This window comes from Panthera onca, chromosome C2 (genome assembly GCF_046562875.1).
Source record: "Panthera onca isolate mPanOnc1 chromosome C2, mPanOnc1 haplotype 2, whole genome shotgun sequence".
Lineage (NCBI taxonomy): Eukaryota > Metazoa > Chordata > Mammalia > Carnivora > Felidae > Panthera > Panthera onca.
Window position 1 is genome coordinate 147,106,593 of NC_138347.1, and position 19,147 is coordinate 147,125,739.

Consider the following 19,147-nt stretch of genomic DNA (forward strand, 5'->3'; position numbering starts at 1 on the left):
AAATTCAGCTTCCTCCACTATAATAATAGCTAGCCCAAATTCTATAGGCCAGGCACTCGCCTGAATGTTTAGGTATATTCACTCATTAAAACTTCACAGTTGTTGGAGCTCAGTCTTTTCAGCATCCGACTTTGGCTCAGGTCATGATCTTATAGCTCGTGAGTTCAAGCCCTGCATGGGGCTCTGTGCTGACAGCTCAGAGCCTGGAGCCGGCTTCGGATTTCGTGTCTCCCACTCTCTCCACTCCTCCCCCACTCACGCTGTGTCTCTCTCTCAAAAATAAATGAACATCAAAAAAAAAAAAAAAAAACACTTCACAGTTGCAAACCTATAAGGTACATACTATTATTATCATCAGTCTTACAGGTGAAGAAACGGGCATGAAAAGTTCAGTGACTTTCCCAAGGTCACTCAGCCAAGAAGTGGAAGAGACAGGATTCAGCCCAGGCATCTGGTCTCAGAGTTCATCTTCCTAAATGTGTGTCACAGCACCTGTGGCTTTGAGACAAGGGGTGGGAAGTTAGGCTGACCTTGTAGGATTGTTGAAAGGGTTAAATGTATATAAGATATTGTACCTGACACACAATATATAAGTTAATATTACTCAATGTACAAGTTAATATTACTATATTGTTATTTTCTAGATGAATCTGCTAAAGTATCTGGCTGCCAGGTGAAATTTATTAAAACTCTGTGTCAACATAGAGAAACCCAACGATGATACAACGTGCAGTGAATTAAAGGTGAATATAAAGTGGTATTACGTTCAGACCGTGCCTACGTACAAATTATGCTCACATTTCCTTCCGTTGGCTATTGCTGTGCAGTAGATAATAAGTACATATTTCTCATGTGTTTGTTACTTGGCTACGAATCCTCACGTTGAGACAGGGCTGACCTGGGCACTTTGCCATCAGGCCGCAATCCACAGACGCAGATCGGACACAGGTCTGCCCCACGCGTGCCCATTCTGAGGCCCAGGTTGGAAGGGGAGCGGGGCTCTTCTCGTGCCAATGACGGTGGCACGAGTGGGCAAGCCCCACTGCACGAGAGGCTGCCAGCCTCAGGACAACCCATCAGTTGAAGTCATCATATGGCTGAGCCCAAAGGAAAAGAATGAGAAAGAAGACTCCGGGGGCGCCGGGGTGGCTCAGTCGGTTAAGCTTCTGAGCTTGGCTCAGGTCTTGATCTCATGAGTTCGAGCCCTGCATCAGGCTCTCTGCTGTCAGCACAGAGCCTGCTTCAGATCCTCTGTCCTGCTCTCTCTGACCCTCCCCTGCTTGTGTGCTCTCTCTCTCTCTCAAAAATAATCGTTAAAAAAAATAATAATAAAAATTTTTTTTTAAAGGAAGAAGCCTCCACACCCTGTGAGGTCTGCTGTCTTTAAGATCAAAGGAGGAAGACAAAAGGGAACATCAAGAATCTGTCCAAAAAGAAAAGGCTAGAAGGAAAGACTATACTAAGTAGCATCTGTTCACTCATTCAGCAAGCATTTCGGCACCTGCTGTGCTCCGGGTAAGTCAGGGCCCCAGTCCTCAAGCAGCTCACGGTCCAGTCAATGAGGGAAGATGGTAATGACCATGATGTTAATTGTAATAATAGGCAACATTTATTAAGTGTGCCATATCCCAGGTGCTGGGCTAAGTCATTTACACAGTGTAACCTCTTGTAATCCCATTACAAAAAGTCTATTAAAGGAGCACCTGGGGGGCTCAGTCAGTTAAGCATAACATTCTTGGTTTCAGCTCTGGTCACCATCTCATGGTTTGTGAGTTTCGAGCCCCGCATCGGGCTCTGTGCTGACAGCTCAGCCTGCTTTGGATCCTCTGTCTTTCTCTCTCTCTCTCTCTCTCAAAAATAGACACTTTTTAAAAAGTCAGTTAAAAATTCTGTTATCATCCCTTTTGTTGCACAGAGGCACGGAGGCACAGAGAGGTCAATAATTTAGGCAAGGTCGCCCAGCTAGCAGCTGGGCAGCCCAGCTGCAGACCTTGCACCTAACTTACCTCTCTGCTCATTCACACACATTGCCCTGACCCGCCCCGGCGAGCCCCCTCCCTGGCCTCGAATTAGAAGATTACTGACACCAAGCGTCCCTCCTCTGGGAGGGTCGGCAAACACAAAGCCTCCCCTTTGAAATGTGTACCTAACGAATCAGGTCTCCCAGGCAGACGTGGGCAAAGGATGCCAGGCTTCAGTAAAGAAAACTGGGAAGCTTGGAGAAGACGACAACGTTCATTTTCTAAGGGAGGCTGAGTAAATGCTCCGTGAGGGCGATGATGAGCGTTCCTCCACCTCAAACGGAACCAGTAAAAATAAGGGTCTGCGCCACCGCACGGGGGAACTGAGGCAAAAGTTAACCTCTCCAGGTAACAGAGACTTTTGCGTGGAAAGAGCCTACCAAGGGGGGCAGCGGGGCCACAGATCCCTTTCACGGAGGCAGCGTGGGGAAGCAGGTCAACCAGGGGGGCAAGGGGCAGATGGATGAGACACCCTCTCAAGATAACGGAATTCCAAAACTATTTTACTCAGGTTCTTCACCCACCTCACTTCCACCAAGCAGCAGAGGTCTGAGCAAACCACCGTTCAGAGCACCAAATTATGCCTTCCTTCTTGACTTCCCAACTCTGCCCAGACCACCCTGGAGTCTGCTTCTGCAAGGCCTTGATCTGTGGCGGCAGTTTCTCCCACCCCTACCCCCCAGAACCAAAACAAAACCCCGGAAAACGGGGAGCCATATAAACACTGGCGTTGAACTCAGCTATTTCAAACACAGTGAGAATATTTCATCGCTCGGTAGCTAAGACTGGCAATGCAAATAAAAACCAACGGCCAGCAAGGAGAGTGTTTGATGAAGCAAGGAGGAAAGAGCTTATTTGTTTGTTAAGAGTCCGATTCAACTCCTCGCAAATGACCTGACAAGTAACTCATGAAAGAAATGGCCACATTTAAGCTGCAGACAGCCCTTCCAGAGACATCCTACGACGAGGCGGCCAGCAGTACCTTTCTCTTAGAAATAATGGCCAATCATATCGAGGACAGTAACAGAAAAATCAGAGTCCAACTCTCCCATTAAAACTGGGTCACTCTTAGCCTGAGCAGGCCCCTCGAAACAGCTCTCTCCCAGCCAGCGCACCTGATTAACCACCCGTAGGGGCTGGCAAAAATCCCATTTAGCCCCGGACCGGTGGGTTTCCAGCTCTATCAGCCCTCGCATTACTGACGGGAAGAAAACGAAGAGATTAAAGAAGTAATATTTGTAATAGAGTTTTCTAATGCTTCTCCCCCCGCACCGGCTCAGGGCCTACACGCAGCCGGCTCCAGCCGCTCGCTCCCCCATCCTTCCTGCTGTTTTCCCCTAAAGACCTCAGGAAGGCACCGATATTTCTGCGGCTCTGGTTCTGTTGTTTCCTGATGTGGGAAGCCCTGGCCAATTCCGCAAAGGTAGGAAAGGAACGCTCGCTGGCTCTGGGAGGTGGGAGAGGCGTCAGAGGGACCCCCCCCCCCCCCCGGCCCCCATGGTACCTGGCATATGGGAGGTCGAATGGAGCCCTGGAAAGGGCTGCGGGAGGGGGCGCCCTAAAGACATCAGGTTTCAATTAAAGTCAGGGGGTGGCCCTGGGACTACCTTCCTCTTGTCTCCTAGTCTCTTTGTTTTACAGCCTCCTCTCTTCTTTCTTGATCATCTTGTCATAACTCCTGTCAGGATGTGACCTTGCAGTCAATTCTTGCGAAGGTACCACTTGGAAAGAATGTGATCTGGGGTCCCGGCTCTAGGCTAAGGGTCCGGTGGAAGATGGCGACCACTTTCTGCCACTGGTTTAAGGGTCTGGTTTACCTGAGAAGGAGGGTCACGGACAGCACATGGAACAAGGAGTAGGGGTGGTGGGGGGGGGGGGAGGGGAGAGGGGTGAGAGGGGAGGGCGCTGAGCCCGTGGCAACGGGAACAAAAACTAAAGAGGCACACGTGCCCCTTGAAGACACCATGCGAAGTGAGGTGAGCCAGTTACAAGAGGACAAGCACCGTAGATGCAATTTCCTGTTACGTACATCTTATCACACATGCAATTTTTTAAGGCATGGTGTGTGTGTGGGGGGGGGGGGGGTAGTTTGCTTGTGTGGAAGACCTAGTCTGACAGGAAGCAGATTCAGGGTCACTCTGAAATTCAGGGGCCAGAGGACAGGAGGCAGAAGGGGGAGGGTGCCCTGGGCCACCAGGACGGCCCGGGAAATGCCCTTCTCAGTGGTATCCAAACTCGGGAAACTGGAATCGTCCCCGACTGACTGAGGGAGGATGAGGCCTTTACTCTGAACCATCCTGAGTGTGCAAAAGACCGCCTCCATGCCTTCTCACCCCGGAGGAGGGATCAGGAACAAGTGGGAGTCCCCTTCCCTAGAAGAACCGCCTCCAGGCCATTCTAGGAATTCTGGGAGTAAACACGGAAAGCGTTAAGGGTCAGTTGTGGTTACGCTCAGTCTCTCAGATCAGGAGTGAGATGGCTCGCAAACCTGACCCACGGAGGTCACTGAAACTCGGCAAGAAAGCCGACCAGATCGTGGTCCCCAGCACCCCAGCTGCGGACGAACCGTGATGGGTTAGGCCAGGCAGGGTGTGCGGGGCGGTCGGCCGGGCCTGCCCCGTTCTGGCGTCGTTCGAGAGGGAAACCTTCCCAGACTTAGCCTGGGAACCCCTGTCCAGGGAGGCCCAGCCTCGAAAAGCACTCCGGGCTCGCGGCTCACCGTGGCATCCTGTTTGCTACGGGCAAGCATCTCTTCTGTGGGTTATTTTTGTCTCCGGCCTTGGCTTGTTTTTTCCCAGTGCTGTTCCTTGGCTCGTAGCATTTCTTCCCTGGTTTGTTAAAAACTGAGATAGATCGCCTAATAAATCTCTGCTCGGTTTTTCCCTTCACAGCTCTTCAACAATTGCCAAAGTCACAGAGTTGCGTCTTTCCCACAGCGGGAGGCTAACACAATAGCTGGTGTGTTCGTGGAAACGTATAGATCAAGGAAACAAAGAGAAAAGCCTTTAATTATTCAGAAGCCTCCCACCCCTGGTACTAGATTTACTTGCCTGGGTTTGACTTAAAGAGCCAGAGCAACACCTGAGAAACCAGCAAGCTGCGACCACAGCCGGCCACGCGGGAAGGCGGGCCTGCCTCGCTTTGCTGGATGAACGTGGACCGGACGGTTGCTGGGGGCACTCCTAGCGCCTCATTTTTTAACGAATTTTTAAAGCGTATTTATTTATTTTGAGGGGAGGGGGAGGGGCAGAGAGAGAGGGAGAGAGAGAGAGAATCCCAAGCAGGCGTATACCTTAAACTTACACAGGGTTGTAGATCATTTGTATCTCAGTAAGCTGGAAAAAAAGTGAGTCCTTCCAATAAATAAATAAATCAACAAACATTTGAGAAATACATACATATATATACATATATGGATTATAATTATATAGTTATAATCTTTAAATCGAATTAGAAACCGTGGCCCCTCGTTTTTTTTCCATTTTGTGAGTTTGGGTGTGCTGCATTTCATTTGGTTGAAACGCAGTCCATTTGTACACATGCTCTGAAAGCTTTACAAATTCTTAGAGACAGAAGATTCATTCATTCCTCCTCCTCCACTGCCCATGTTATTGGAAGGTCAGAACACTGAAATGTTCTCTTTCAGGAGTGTTTTGTTTCAAACATCTGGCAATGGCTGCCTTGTTAGACCAGAAAATGAAATCAAACACAAAAAGCCCCCTCCCTCTCCAGGGAGCGTTTTGGAGCGGGAATGGCCCTTCAGAGCAGTCCCAAGTATGGATAAAGGGCCCAGGCTTTTAGACTCCCATGTGATCAGTCGTTAGACGTGCCCCAGCCCTAGGGGAGAGAATGTCCTTGGGCAAGGTGGCCCTCTTCAGTAGAGGTAATTCCAGCTGGAGGCCATCTGCCAGTGACGTTCCCAGAAGCTGGAGGAATAGTCCTTCATTCCTGAAGGGGGTCCTGCTCATCAGAGGCGTTTTGCCTGAAATGACAGGCAGGTTTTCTCCCCAGCTTGACCAGATGCTACCCCTAATCCTGGCTCCTTTCCATTTGGGACAGACCATGGCAGTACTTTAAGATGTTAACCCTAAAGTGACAACAGCTGCATACCCTCCCGCCACACCTCTTCCGGGCTCCAGGTGGAGCATTCGCCCTGCTTCCAGGGCACAGACAGCCAACAAAGAGATGCGGCATCCAAAGCAGTGGACGAGCTATAGGAAATCGCGCCTGGAGATCAAGCTTCAATCCATGGCTGCAGCTTTAAGGTGGTACCATGTCAAAAGCCAAAGAACAACGTGGCCATGTGGGGAAACGGCCACCCAGACGTTCAATCTCCCCATCACAGGACTCTGAGAGTGGCAGATAGTGTCCCATGTCCTCCGAGAGCTGGCCGTTCCCAAAACAAACACTCCCATAAAACAGGCCACCTGGCCTTGATTCTGGGCCAGACGTGGTGCCCAAGCGTGGAAGGACTATGCTAGAAGGACAGGGTGGGGAGATGTCTAGGAGAGTACAGCCCCTATCAACTTAGACTCGCGAGCGAGAAATCTTCGTACAAGATGGCTCTCAAAATCATTTTTTCTTTGTTTTATTTGGAGTCTGTTGCTGTCACTGTTGTTCTAACCATGTAATGATGGGAAGATAAGTATTTAACCGCACCCCGGGAAGGAGCCAGAGCCCCACCTCAGGCTTCCATGGAGAGGGTTTAAGTGGGTGCTCAAAGTCGCCTCTGTCTTCCTGTGTTCCCGAGGATTATCTCAAAGCTCTTGACCAGACTGACCCACACATGAATTTAGCCTCCCCCTCGATGTCCATAAGTTAAAAATCTCACACGAGACCTTGTAGCTTCTTACAAACAAGACAAACTCTGGGAGAAAGATGAGGGGAAAGATGACATTTCAGGGACCCAAACGATTTGATGGAACCCCGTGAAAGTGTGCTAGGGCCACCATAACAAAACACCACAGACCGGATGGTGTTAAGCAACAGAAATTTGTTTTCTCCTAATTGTGGAGGCCAGGAGTCCAAGATCAAGGTGTCAGCAGGGTTTGCCTCTCCCGAGCCTCTCTCCTTGACTTGCGGACGACTGACTCCTCTGTGCGTCCTCACAGGGTCTCCCTCTGTCTGTGTGTCTGTGTTCTTATGTCCTTATAGGACACCGGTTGTATTGGATTAGGGGCCACCCTAGTGACCACATTTTCCACTTAATTACCTCTTTAAAGGACCTATCTCCAGATACAGTCACACTCGGAGGTACCAAGGGTCTGCGCTTCAACATATGAATTTGGGGGGACACCAGTCAGTCCAGGACAAACCCTGAGCTTGTCCATTTTTATTTTTTTTTTTATTTTTTTTAACGTTTATTTATTTTTGAGACAGAGAGAGACAGAGCATGAACGGGGGAGGGGCAGAGAGAGAGGGAGACACAGAATCGGAAGCAGGCTCCAGGCTCTGCGCCATCAGCCCAGAGCCCGACACGGGGCTCGAAATCACGGACCACGAGATCGTGACCTGAGCTGAAGTCGGACGCTTAACCGACTGAGCCACCCAGGCGCCCCGAGCTTGTCCATTTTTAAACGGTCCTCTGGCCACTCCAGCACCAGGGGACGGCTGCCCCTCCCACACTCTTCAGCCTGACCACATCTCGCTTTTTTCCAAGGTCACGAACTTTGTCTATAAAAGGCCAGACAATAAATATTTTAAGCTCACAGGCCATACGGTCTCTGCCCAACTGCTCAAATCTGCCATCACAGCAGAAAAGAAACCCTAGAGAATATGAATAGATGGATGTGGCTGCATTCCAATAAAACTTTATTTATGAACACTGGAATTTGAATTTCATAGAATTTTCACAAGTCATGAAATATTATTATTTTGATTTTTTTCAACATTCAGAAAGTTTAAAACCATTCTTGGCTCACAGGCCCTAGAAAAAACAGACAAGGGGCCGTATACTTTTGGCCAGCAGGCGGTGGCCAACTGCTTCATTTGGTGGCCCCAGGAGCTCATAGGTGGCCCGCCCAATGCTCTCTGTTCCCACATCACTCTTCTCCAAGGTCTTCTGCAGGGCCTCACTCTCCAGATGCACCCGGGCCCCCACCGGGCTCAGCAAGTTCGTTTCCGGCACAAAGAAAGTTTCCTTCCGACTAGGAATTCTGGTGCCAGCTGCTAGTAATCAATTCTCTAGGTCTGATACCCCCTCTTGGTCAAAAACATGTCTTTTTCTCACCATTGTGGAACGAGACTATGACCCACATTTTGCCACTCAATAAGTCACTTCATGCACTTTTCCAGAGACCTTTCTCGAGTGATTGCTGGGTGCCACGCACTGGGCTAAGGGCTCTGCAGAGCCACTAAATTTGCACCGAAACCCCGAGATATGAAATTTTATCCTCCACGTTTTGTGGAGAAGAAAACCTGGGCTCAATACAGTTGAGTAAATTCTTCGAGGTCACATGGACAGTAGGTGATGGAGGCAAATCTGAAACCAGGGCTCTCTGTCTCCAGATCCAGACTCTTAGCCAGGGATGCTACCCTGTTTCCAAATGATACGTCTCTCCTCCGAGGACTGGGTGTGGTGACATGGGGGCATCAGAGCACAAGAAGCCAATGGCAGAGACAACAAACTGCCCACCCCCTCCTGTCCATTGCTAATAGAACCCCAATTCTGTTTAGAGTCAATAATATGTGCCAGAAAGTCACATCTACCAGCCCTCCTTGTCCGGGGACAGAAGTCATTAGATGGTGTTTTCTGAGAAATTCCTTAAAGGGGAATGACTCCGCTGGTAAGCACCCTCTCCCATTCTTCCTGCTTGAGATACCGACACGATGGCTGGTATCCTGGCAACTAGCTTGAGCTCCAATGCAAAGCGGGAGAAGCATCACACCAGAACGATAGATAAAGTGGATTTCTAGGAGTCTGAGTCTCTGTTCATGGAATTACCACATCAGCCCTCAACTGCCCACCTTTGCACTTCTCTTCGGGTGAGAAAAATAAAACCTTTAACAATGATATACGCCACTACTTTTCAATTCTACGTTGCTCATGGACAAAGGCCATTCCTATCTGACATAAGCCCTCTCTAAATATCACTCCCATAACTACCCTTAGAGGACTCATCAACACTGCTCTCTATTGGTCTTACTTCAGAAGAGTCAGGGAACCATGCTAGCTATTATCCTGCCCCATACCCTAATATTTCCACTACATGGACTCCACATCTCTACCTGCCAGCCTCATATGGTCAGGCCAGTGGTTACTGGTTCCCGACCGGGCCTGAGAATTTATTTCTCAGTAAACCACCTGACCACGGGCTTGAGCTAACTTCTTATCTCCTCCTGGCCTTTCCTAAAAGAAAGTTCAATATCTTAGCACCGGTCATTACTCCTCTGCTCTTGTACGGTTCTTTACATTTTGCAAAGCATGTCCACGAGCAGTATTTCTTTTGACTATCACAACTTTGACCAATGAACAGGGATGGTATTTGTTGTGTCCTCATTTAAGAGCTCAGGAGACTTGAGCTTGGAGAGGCTGAGTAATTCACTTACTGCACCGAGCCAGGATACAAACTCGGCTCTTTGACTCCAAGGTTCCCATTTTTTCCATTACGCCAATCGCTCCCAGGAGACTTCTCAGATGCTGATGAGAGAAGCCGGAGACACAGCTCGGTTCAGATAACCTCCTTTAAAGCAAGTTTGTCTGGCCACCAACTGCCTGTCTCCACCCAATATCTGAATTGTTCGTCATCATCAAAAGGCTGATGTACTCACCTGAATCAAGCGAACGACTACGTGCTGTTCGAAAAATCAATTAAATCAACACCATCTGTGTCCACCGTGCACTCGGGCTCTATAGTAGGCGATATTGACACGAACAAACACTGACAACTCTGTAAACCCCTGACAGATGAATCACCTATGTGAGAACAGCGGCAGTTGTCCCGCTGCTGCTCTGAGGATGGTGGAAGGCAGTGACAAGTAAGGCTGAGAAGTTGCTGGCACCCGAGATAGGAGAAGAAATTGGCACTTCCCAATTAGTCAGGAGAGGCTTTTCGAGGAAGACGGAGTGTCAGACGCTATTTAATTTGTGAATGAAACAAGTTTAGGAAGATAAGTGCCAGTTCAAACAGAAACAGAAATGGGAGAATAATAATAAGAGCCAGCACTACACTTGCACCCTACTAGACAGAGTTCTTAAGTGTAGGAACCAGAAATGGGCTGTGGCTGATGCAGGCACAAAGGGAATTTGCTGAGAAGGTCCTGGGTAACTCTCATAATTGCCAAGAATTCTGGAGGACCAGGCTCTGAAAATAGACACGGACAAAGATGGCGGACGGAACTACTCAAACTCCCACCACACAACTAGTCTAGCACTGGACACAGTGTATCAGTTAGCTGTGTCTGCAGTAAGGCTAACAAACAACCCCGAACACCCAGGCACGTATGACAACGTATGTTCGTTGCACACGTGCCTGGCGTCATTCGGAGGCTCATAGGCAGCGTTGTAATCTTGGCAGGGCCACTGGTGAGGCTCCACATTGGCCAACTATTGGCTTTCCTAGGCTGGCCTCACCAGGAACGACTGTGGTGACTCTGCTCGGCTCCACATGTCCCTCATCCTCCACCATGTCTAGACCAGGTGGGTTCTCATGGAGAGGAGCAAAGGAATTGCAAGGCATGTAATGTCTCTTGAGACCGAGGCTCAGAACTGGGAGCACCATCAAAAATTCGGCCAAAGCAAATCACAAGACCAGCCTCAGTTTAAGGAGTAGGGAAATAGATTCTGCCTCTTTGGTAAGGGAACTGCAAAACCACACAATAAACGCCCTGATACTGGGGCGGGGGGGGGGGGGGGGGAGGGTGACAAATTAGGACCATTGATGCAATCATTCTGCCATCACTCATAGGAAACCACCACTAACACATCTGTCCTGAAACTGTATGTGGCCTCCACCACCACCACCTTCCTTGTATCCCAGCTCCAGATTCAGGGCTCCAGACAAAGATACCGGGGTAGCTGGGACTAGATCATGGAGTTGTGCACTAAAGGCCAGAAACACTGGGAAACCAGGTATCTCCAGTTGTTTTCATTTCCTTCAGAGGAGAGGGTTCTGCCTCTCACCAAGACCTATATACCAATACCCCACACGTAGGGAAGAAGTTCAGGTGCTGGATAGCACCTTTCTTTTTTAAAGTTTTATTTATTATTTTGAGAGCAAGAGGGTGTGAGTGGGGGAGGGGCAGAGAGAGAGAGGGAGAGAGAGAATCCCAAGCAGGCTCCACACTGTCAGCGCAGAGCCCAATCGGGGCTCGACCCCACAAACCATGAGATCATGACCCGACTCACTCAACCGACTGAGCCACCCAGGTGCCCCTGCCAGCTGTTCTTTAAAACCATCCAGTGTTTGTTGGGGTATATTACAGAATGTCCCTAAATCTTTACCCCTCATTGTATCCATGCCTCTTGCCATATAGCTCGCTTGGGAGCCTTTGCCTTCCTCCGTGGGCAGGGTGACCCATCTCACTCTTTGATGCTAAACTCAATCAAAATCATCCACGTGCTCATGTTGGCTCTTGCCTTATGGGATGTTAGCAGATGTCTCATAAGCAGACACTTGCAATGGGCTTGCACATTAAAGCTTGTTCTCTTGTACCTCTGCTGCCTCCACGGGAATGTGCCCAAGCTGGCCAGACAGAGAAAGAGAGACATGCGGGCTCGAGCGGAAGTTCCCCGGATGTCTCAGCCTAGATCGGCCAGCTGACAGCTAGGCAAGCCGCGGAAATGTGCTCAAGCCCAGCCTAGATCAGCCAAACCATCTCGCCAACCCCCAGCGGACCCAAACACATGAACAATAAACACTTACTGTCACATGCCCTTGAGGTTTTGTGGTCACTTGTTACAAGGCATTATTTTGACAACGGAGAACGGATACCATCTGCCAGCAGTGTGCAGATTAATAAACTCGTTTCACTCTCAACTGCCAAGTTAGATACCAGAATTTTCACTTACGTGGAGAGGTTAGGTAACTGTGTAAACTTACTCAGGATGGACGTGATATTGGTTTTCTTACAACAGAAGCCACTCACTGGATAACTTTAGCCTGGAACATATTAGAAAGAAGAAAGTCCATGACCCTGTGCTGAACTTCTGGGGCAGGGCTTGTCCTCACCTTGCATGGGCCAAACGCCACTCTAAAATGAGCCAGGAAGGCTTGGATAATAACCAAGAAACTATTCCAAGGCTAATCCCATTAGCATGGACCCTGGGAACAATGCAAGGTCATTCCCTGCCCTGGAAAGTTCTTGAAATAAAGGAACCACCAAGAAGCACCTAGAAATACTTCAATTGTGTGTGGTTTCTCCTTCTAACTGGCTTAACCGTAATGGGATTTGGTCTGTTCCTGGTTTTTAAAGGTCTACGAGTATTTAATGAATACAGATAACTCCGTAGACCCTGAGCCAGCACCACAGACATAGTGTGGCATCACTACAACAATCAGAATGCCCGGCACACAGAAGGTGCTTACGAGACAGTGGGGCCCTCCCTTGTCTTCTCATTCCTCATATTTAAGGAATCATACCCCCAAGACTTTTCACTTCTGTAAGTCACAATTCTTGGGGCCTGACAGACCTATATATACTGTAGGCCTACTATGTGCTAGATGCCAGGAAGACAGAGACCTGGGGCTGACCTTGAGAAACTTAGAATCTAGTGAGAACCTAAATTTCTCAGAACCAGATTTAATTACTAACCGAAGGTAATATCCTCTTAGTGCCAAGTGAACTGTCACAAGCACCACATTTAGAGAAAAATAATGAAAGTGTCAAATTTATGTTATGTTAGAAGCTTATTTTATTTATTTAATCTCTATTACAAGATATAATGACTGGTTTTCAATTTTTATAAAGATAAAGATACCATTTTAATTTCCCAAGTTGATGAATATGTTATAAATTTTCCATTTTTAATACATAAAAGCTGAAATCTATATTAGCTTGGATGCACATCTACTTTTGCCTAAGTCCACAAAACCATAAAAATCCCACTTTACAGCTGAAATTATAAACTCCAAATAACATAAATGCTAAATCTATTCATTCATTTAAACTCTATTAAAGCTATCACAAATTATTATTTTAGTGTCTTCGAAGATAAGTAGCCTTAAAAGGTAAAGGATCTTTTTCCAGGCAACTCCCATCTGTGATGCCACATTCTGAGGAAACACTTGGCAGAAAGTTCAAGGAAAACGTGAGAAGGCCAAATCTAGGGAAAGAGTTGTTATAATCACAAAGTTGGATTGCCAGGAAGACCTTAACATTATTGCTTACATGCACCAACCAGCATTTAACAGTGAGACGCAGTCATATGATCCCTATCATCTCTTTCCAGGGGCAATTTTGAAACCATTTGAAGAGCTATCCAACTTCATTCTTGCTTTCAAAGTCTTTTCTTTGAAGAGGGAGTTCTGTTTGTACAGGCATGTGCTCCCAACACACACCTTACCTTAGAGATTCATGGATTGGCATCCACAGGACCGATTCTTCATCAAAATGGCCATCTTCTCTACAGCGAAAAGGAAGCAGGGTTCAGAGGGAATGAAACAGGAAAAACTAATTTTGAATTAAAGAAAAGTTCTGAGCAAGAAGGAGAGTGAATATGGGACAATGGAGCGGGGAAGGAGGCCCTGAATGCGATTCCATCCATCAGCTGGGGATGTGCCCTCGGGTACTCATAGGACTCATAGGTCCTGAGTGTGCATGAACTGGGAGTCGGGGTAAGAAGGAGACCATGTCTGGCCCATCACGAGGGCTCATCAGATGACCAGGCAATGAAAGGCCCGTTTTACTGCAGTGGACTAACAGCTTTCTCTTTGACTTTTCTGTCCATAAGGTGAAACTCACAAAGTCAAAATTAGCCTTAAATTTTCATCAAATTGCCCATAAACTATAGGAGTTTTTCTCTCTTGCATCTCGATGGCTAGATTTGTTGCGGCCAAGTTTACTTGCTCCATATTGGAAATCAACAAACTGGTACCTCTCACTGAGCCCATCACAGGCAGATTTTCCTCCAGTGATAGAACTCATGAGTATTTTTCAAATGAATGCCATATGAAGCAGCTGGCTTGCGTTAGAGGTTATGCTGTAAGAAATAATAAATATCTTTAAGCGCTAGGAACACACTAAATGTAGCATGACAAGCATATCATAAGAGGCAGATGGGGACTCAGGTCAGGTAGGAGAGAGCAAATTTACCTCTGTGAAAGCACACCCAGGATAGAAACTTACAGAGCAGAATGTTGGGGCACCTGGGTGGCTCAGTCAGTTAAGCATCCGACTTTGATCTCGGCTCAGGTCATGATCTCATTGTTCAAGAGATAGAGCCCCACACCAGGCTCTATGCTGACAGCGTGGAGCCTACTTGGGATTCGATCTCTCTCTCTCTCTCTCTCTCTCTCTCTCTCTCTCTCTCTGTCCCCTCCTGCTTATTCTCTGTCTCTCAAAATAAATAAAACTTGAAAGAAAGAAAGAAAGAAAGAAAGAAAGAAAGAAAGAAAGAAAGAAAGAAAGAAAGAAACTCACAGAGCGGAATATAAACTGAGCAGTCCACACTACTTAAATGACTTGTTCTTTTTTCTAGGGAAATGGGGAGCGGATGCTCATACATTTGAATTTGCGTAAGTTAAATTGGCATATGATGCCATTGAGCTATGTTTTTTCAAATACCTGGATGTGTGCTGTCCAATACTACAAACTGGAATATGCTATAAACCTCAAAAATACACACTGGATTCAAAGACTTCATCCACAAACGTAAAACACCTCGTTAACAACTTTTCTTATTGATGACATTTGGAAATTATATTTTAGGTATATTGGATTAAATTTTATCTTGGTAAAAGTAATTTCACCTGTTTCTTCTCACTTTGTTTAAACATGGCTACTAGAAAATTTTAAGTGACCTATGGCTCCTATTATATTGCCATTGGATAGCACTGGCCTTGACAAAAGGCCTAGATTGAATGGAATTACACTAGACTGAAATTTTGAATTGCTAACACACGTTAAACTTGATAACGTTATTTGAAAACTGTCCCTTTCTTTAACAATCCTACAAGATTTGGCTTCAACTATTGTCTACATGTAAGCTGATAATCCAGGACTCCCCAGTCAATCTTGTTTTAGCAGGATTGGGCCAAGTCCCAGAAGTTATCTGTAAACCTACATACAGCATTTATGCTGCATTTATATAATCCTCTATTGATCTTTAAGTCTGAACCCTTTGAGTTCAATAGAATTACATTAATTTTTAAAGTTTTAATTCCTTTTTTTTTGCTAGATGAAATATATTTTATTCATATATGTAGAAATTACTTTTGCCCCAACATTTTATTACTTAAAAAAATCAGAAACATACAATTAACATGCACGCAATAAGAAGAGGAAAGACCTAGACGTTGGGCTCTGACCAATTGGTTATATCATTTGAAGTGAAGACAGGGAGGTCCAAACCATAGACTGGCCCCTCTGCTTCCTTGTCCCATTGTTCAAATACAAGGTGTACAGAGTAGAATATGCAGCGAGGAGGAAAGGCTAGAAGAGAGGTTGGGGGTATCCAGTGCCAGTTCCTACTCACCCTACACAAAGCACCTTGAATCTTCATTGTGTTACTTCTCAACAAGCAAAGGAAGGGTTCCTGGCTGATATGTGAGCCATATCTCCTGGGAAAAAAACAGTAAGTTGAAAAATATTAGATAGATGAAACAAACAATTCATCAGATAACCTTAACCAATGTGTTGTTGAACCACCTCTATAACGCAGTTTTCATTAAGGTTTTTATAAGTGAGTTAATAATAGAATTTTTATCTGGCAACTTTATTATAGGAATTAAGATAAACTCATGAAAAGTTTTCAGTTCTTAAATACAAAGGAGAGAACATTATTTTGAGAGGAAAGATACGATCAAAGGCCGTTGGGAGGAAAAATATAGGTTCTAGCAAAAAAGATTTACTGGGGGCCATTGGGTCAGCTATGCCAGCTGGACAACATTGTGTCAGTTCCCTTGTCCCCAACACGGCCTTTCCAGAAAGATGTCTTTTGATTCCAAACTTCATTATAGCAGACACCATTAGTGTCCCCCCCAAACCAGGTCTCTTCAAATCAGATCCATTTTTACCACTTGATAATCTTGCCTTCAATGTGTTTTTTTGTTTAGTTTGTTTTGTGTGTGTTTGTTTGTTTTTTTCCCCAAACGGCAGCACCTGGAAACCGTTTTTTTTGGAAGACTGCCCTCAGGCTACTGGAGTCTACTTTGTCCCTGTGCACAGAAAGTTGGAAGCTCCTGGAAATTTATGTGCCCCCATCTTTGGCTCCTACCCAACGACTCTGGGGCGTGGGAGCCTTGGCTAAGGACAGCTCTGGGACAGAACTTCTGTCCCGGAGCTTCCTGCAGGACTAGCCTGAACTCCACTCTGCGGGCCTCTGTCCGATTCTCCCCTGTCCCCTCATCCTCACCCCCTGGCTGATTTCTCCGTGGAGCATTTCCTTATTCATCACTTGGCGGCCAGATCCGCAGCTCAGGATCTGCTTCTGGAAAACCTGAGCTACTTATCAGCCTGGGTCCTCTCACCACAGCGGCCCTTAAATCATAAACTAATTTCCCACTCATCCTCGTATTCTTCCTAAACTCCAACTACACCCTGAAGTACTCATACCTATCCCAAACTCCATCCATCTTTTCCCATCTTCTTGCTGTTGCAACTATTGTCTTCGCCATGTAGAATTCTCAGAGCCTGAGGTCTCCCTTTTTTTTTTTTTTTTAAGTTTAATTATGTATTTTGAGTGAGAGAGGGAGCACGCGCACTCACACGTGCAAACAGGGGAGTGGCAGAGAAAGAGGGAGAGAGAGAGAGACGGACTCCACACTGTCAGCACAGAGCCCGACACGGGGCTTAATCCCACAAACTGCAAGATCATGACCTGAGACAAAATCAAGAGCTGGACGCTTGGGGCAGCTGGGTGGCTCAGTCGGTTAAGCGCCCAACTTCAGCTCGGGTCACGATCTCACGGTTCATGAGTTCGAGCCCGGCATCCGGCTCTGTGCTGACAGCTCGGCGCCTGGGTCCTGCTTCAGATTCTGTGTCTCCCTCTCTCTCTGCTCCTCCCCAACTTACACTCTTATCTCTCTCTCTCTCTCTCTCTCAAAAATAAATAAAAAATTTTAAAAAAATCATTCAAAAGAGTTCGACACTTAACTGACTGAAGGCACCCAAGCACTCCTGAGCGCCCCCCTTTCTGAGCAGGCCTTCCTCGGCTCTCCCAATTTGTCCTTGAGTCACCTGTTCTCTCCTGGGCCTGTGCATACTTTGCTACTAGAACCCGGCTTCAAAGCTCCAGTGTCTGGGTTCTGAATCCTGGCTGCACCAAAGCCAGCTGGGTTACTTCATCTCTCTCTCTCTCAGTTTCCACATCTGTAGAATGGATACAAAAGTCAAATCCACTTCCAATCATTCCTGTGAAACCGGATGAGATGATTGGCAGGCAAAGCACCTGCAGATGACTGGTTTATAGTAAATGTTAGCTGTTGTTTCTGAACCGTGATCATTCGTTTATGAGCCTGTTTTTACTGTAAGTTCCTCAAGGGCAAAAGTCGTATCACACTCATCTTGATAAATGTGTGCTAAATAAACACACGCGCTCCATCGAAGAGCGGTTCTCTTGAAAAGGGGAACATTTTAGACTGAGTGTTGAATCCCTTAGGACTCCGCAATTTGCATACCACCCTTGTGATACTTTTCCCTCACAGCCTATACTCCCATTTACTCGTGATGCGTCTCTAAGTTGACTTTCCATCAATCATTTGGTTTTAACCTGGATGACCTTATACTAAGAAATAGAACCTGGCAGGTCTCAAGTTGCATATGTTCATTGTGGGTTTTTTTTTTCTAACATTCATTACAATAAAGACGTAACCCCTAAAATAAAGCCTGTGCCTCTGCATGCGCTTCTGAATGATCTCAGATACCCCTGTGGGTATCCCCGGCTCACTTGGGAAAACAGCCTCAGGAAATTGGCAACAAGTCAACAGACGCCCAAGAATGTCCATGGCGTTTGGATAAATATCAGAACAGCAATAAATCACTTACCCAGACCTTGGACCAGACAGCTCTCTGTTCTGAACCTATATTCACTCACTCTGTGATCTTTGACACTCAGCTTCTTTTAGCTGTTCTCGGGCACAGGAGACATTTTCTACATTCTGCCTCACACAGCAAAGGAGGGCCCCTGTACCCCAAAAACCCAGGACCCCAAACACTGAAAAGTGAGTCAAAACACAGGTAGATGGGCCTCAGGATAAGCACATTAGAACATGAGTCCACACCTATCCCTACCTTGCCTGAACATGTTTCCTGAAGGAGGTGAGTTTGAAACTGAAGCAAGAAAGAATTTACCAGATAGAGAAAGAACACCAGGCATTTCAGTAGCACAGGGACCGGGCCTGGTGAAGCCTAAATATGGAAGACGCAGGCACCATTCCTCCCTCCAATGTAGGAATGTCGGTCATGAGCATACACTGAACTTGTCTTTCCATTGCTCTAAGATGACTGCACATCCTAGCATTCTCCTGGGATATTTGTCTCTGGAAAAATTCCAGGAAGGTTCCCCTGGGGTTTTCTTACCACCACCATCGCCCCCCACCCCACCCCCAACAAAGCCCCACTATCTAAGCTATGTGGAGTTCAATTACATTTAAAATTAGCTAAACTTAGGGCGCCTGGGTGGCTGAGTCGGTTGAGCATCCAACCTCGGCTCAGGTCATCATCTCACGGCTCTTGAGTTCGAGCCCTGCATCAGGCTCTGCGCTGACAGCTCAGAGCCTGGAGCCTGCTTCGGATTCTGTGTCTCCCTCTCTTTCTGCCCCTCCCCCGCTCACACTCTGTCTCTCTCTCTCCTTCAAAAATAATTAAACAGGGGCGCCTGGGTGGCTCAGTCAGTTAAGCGTCCGACTTCAGCTCGGGTCATGATCTCACGGTTTGTGGGTTCGAGCCCTGCATCGGGCTCTGTGCTGACAGCTCAGAGCCCGGAGCCTGTTTCAGATTCTGTGTCTCCCTCTCTCTATGCCCCTCCC

The 19,147-nt window shown here is 47.0% G+C and overlaps 1 long non-coding RNA gene across 1 annotated transcript in view; it reads right to left on the reverse strand.

The window, feature by feature from the left end:
• LOC132682983 (uncharacterized) overlaps positions 1–17,479 on the reverse strand; it is a 31,975-nt gene extending 14,496 nt beyond the window's left edge. The window contains exons 1-2 of the long non-coding RNA XR_013557794.2: positions 17,358–17,479; positions 15,655–15,739 (exon numbers count right to left, since the gene is read on the reverse strand). This is a non-coding gene — a long non-coding RNA (uncharacterized LOC132682983). The remainder of the gene's footprint in view (positions 1–15,654; positions 15,740–17,357) is intronic.
• Positions 17,480–19,147: the final 1,668 nt, after the last annotated feature.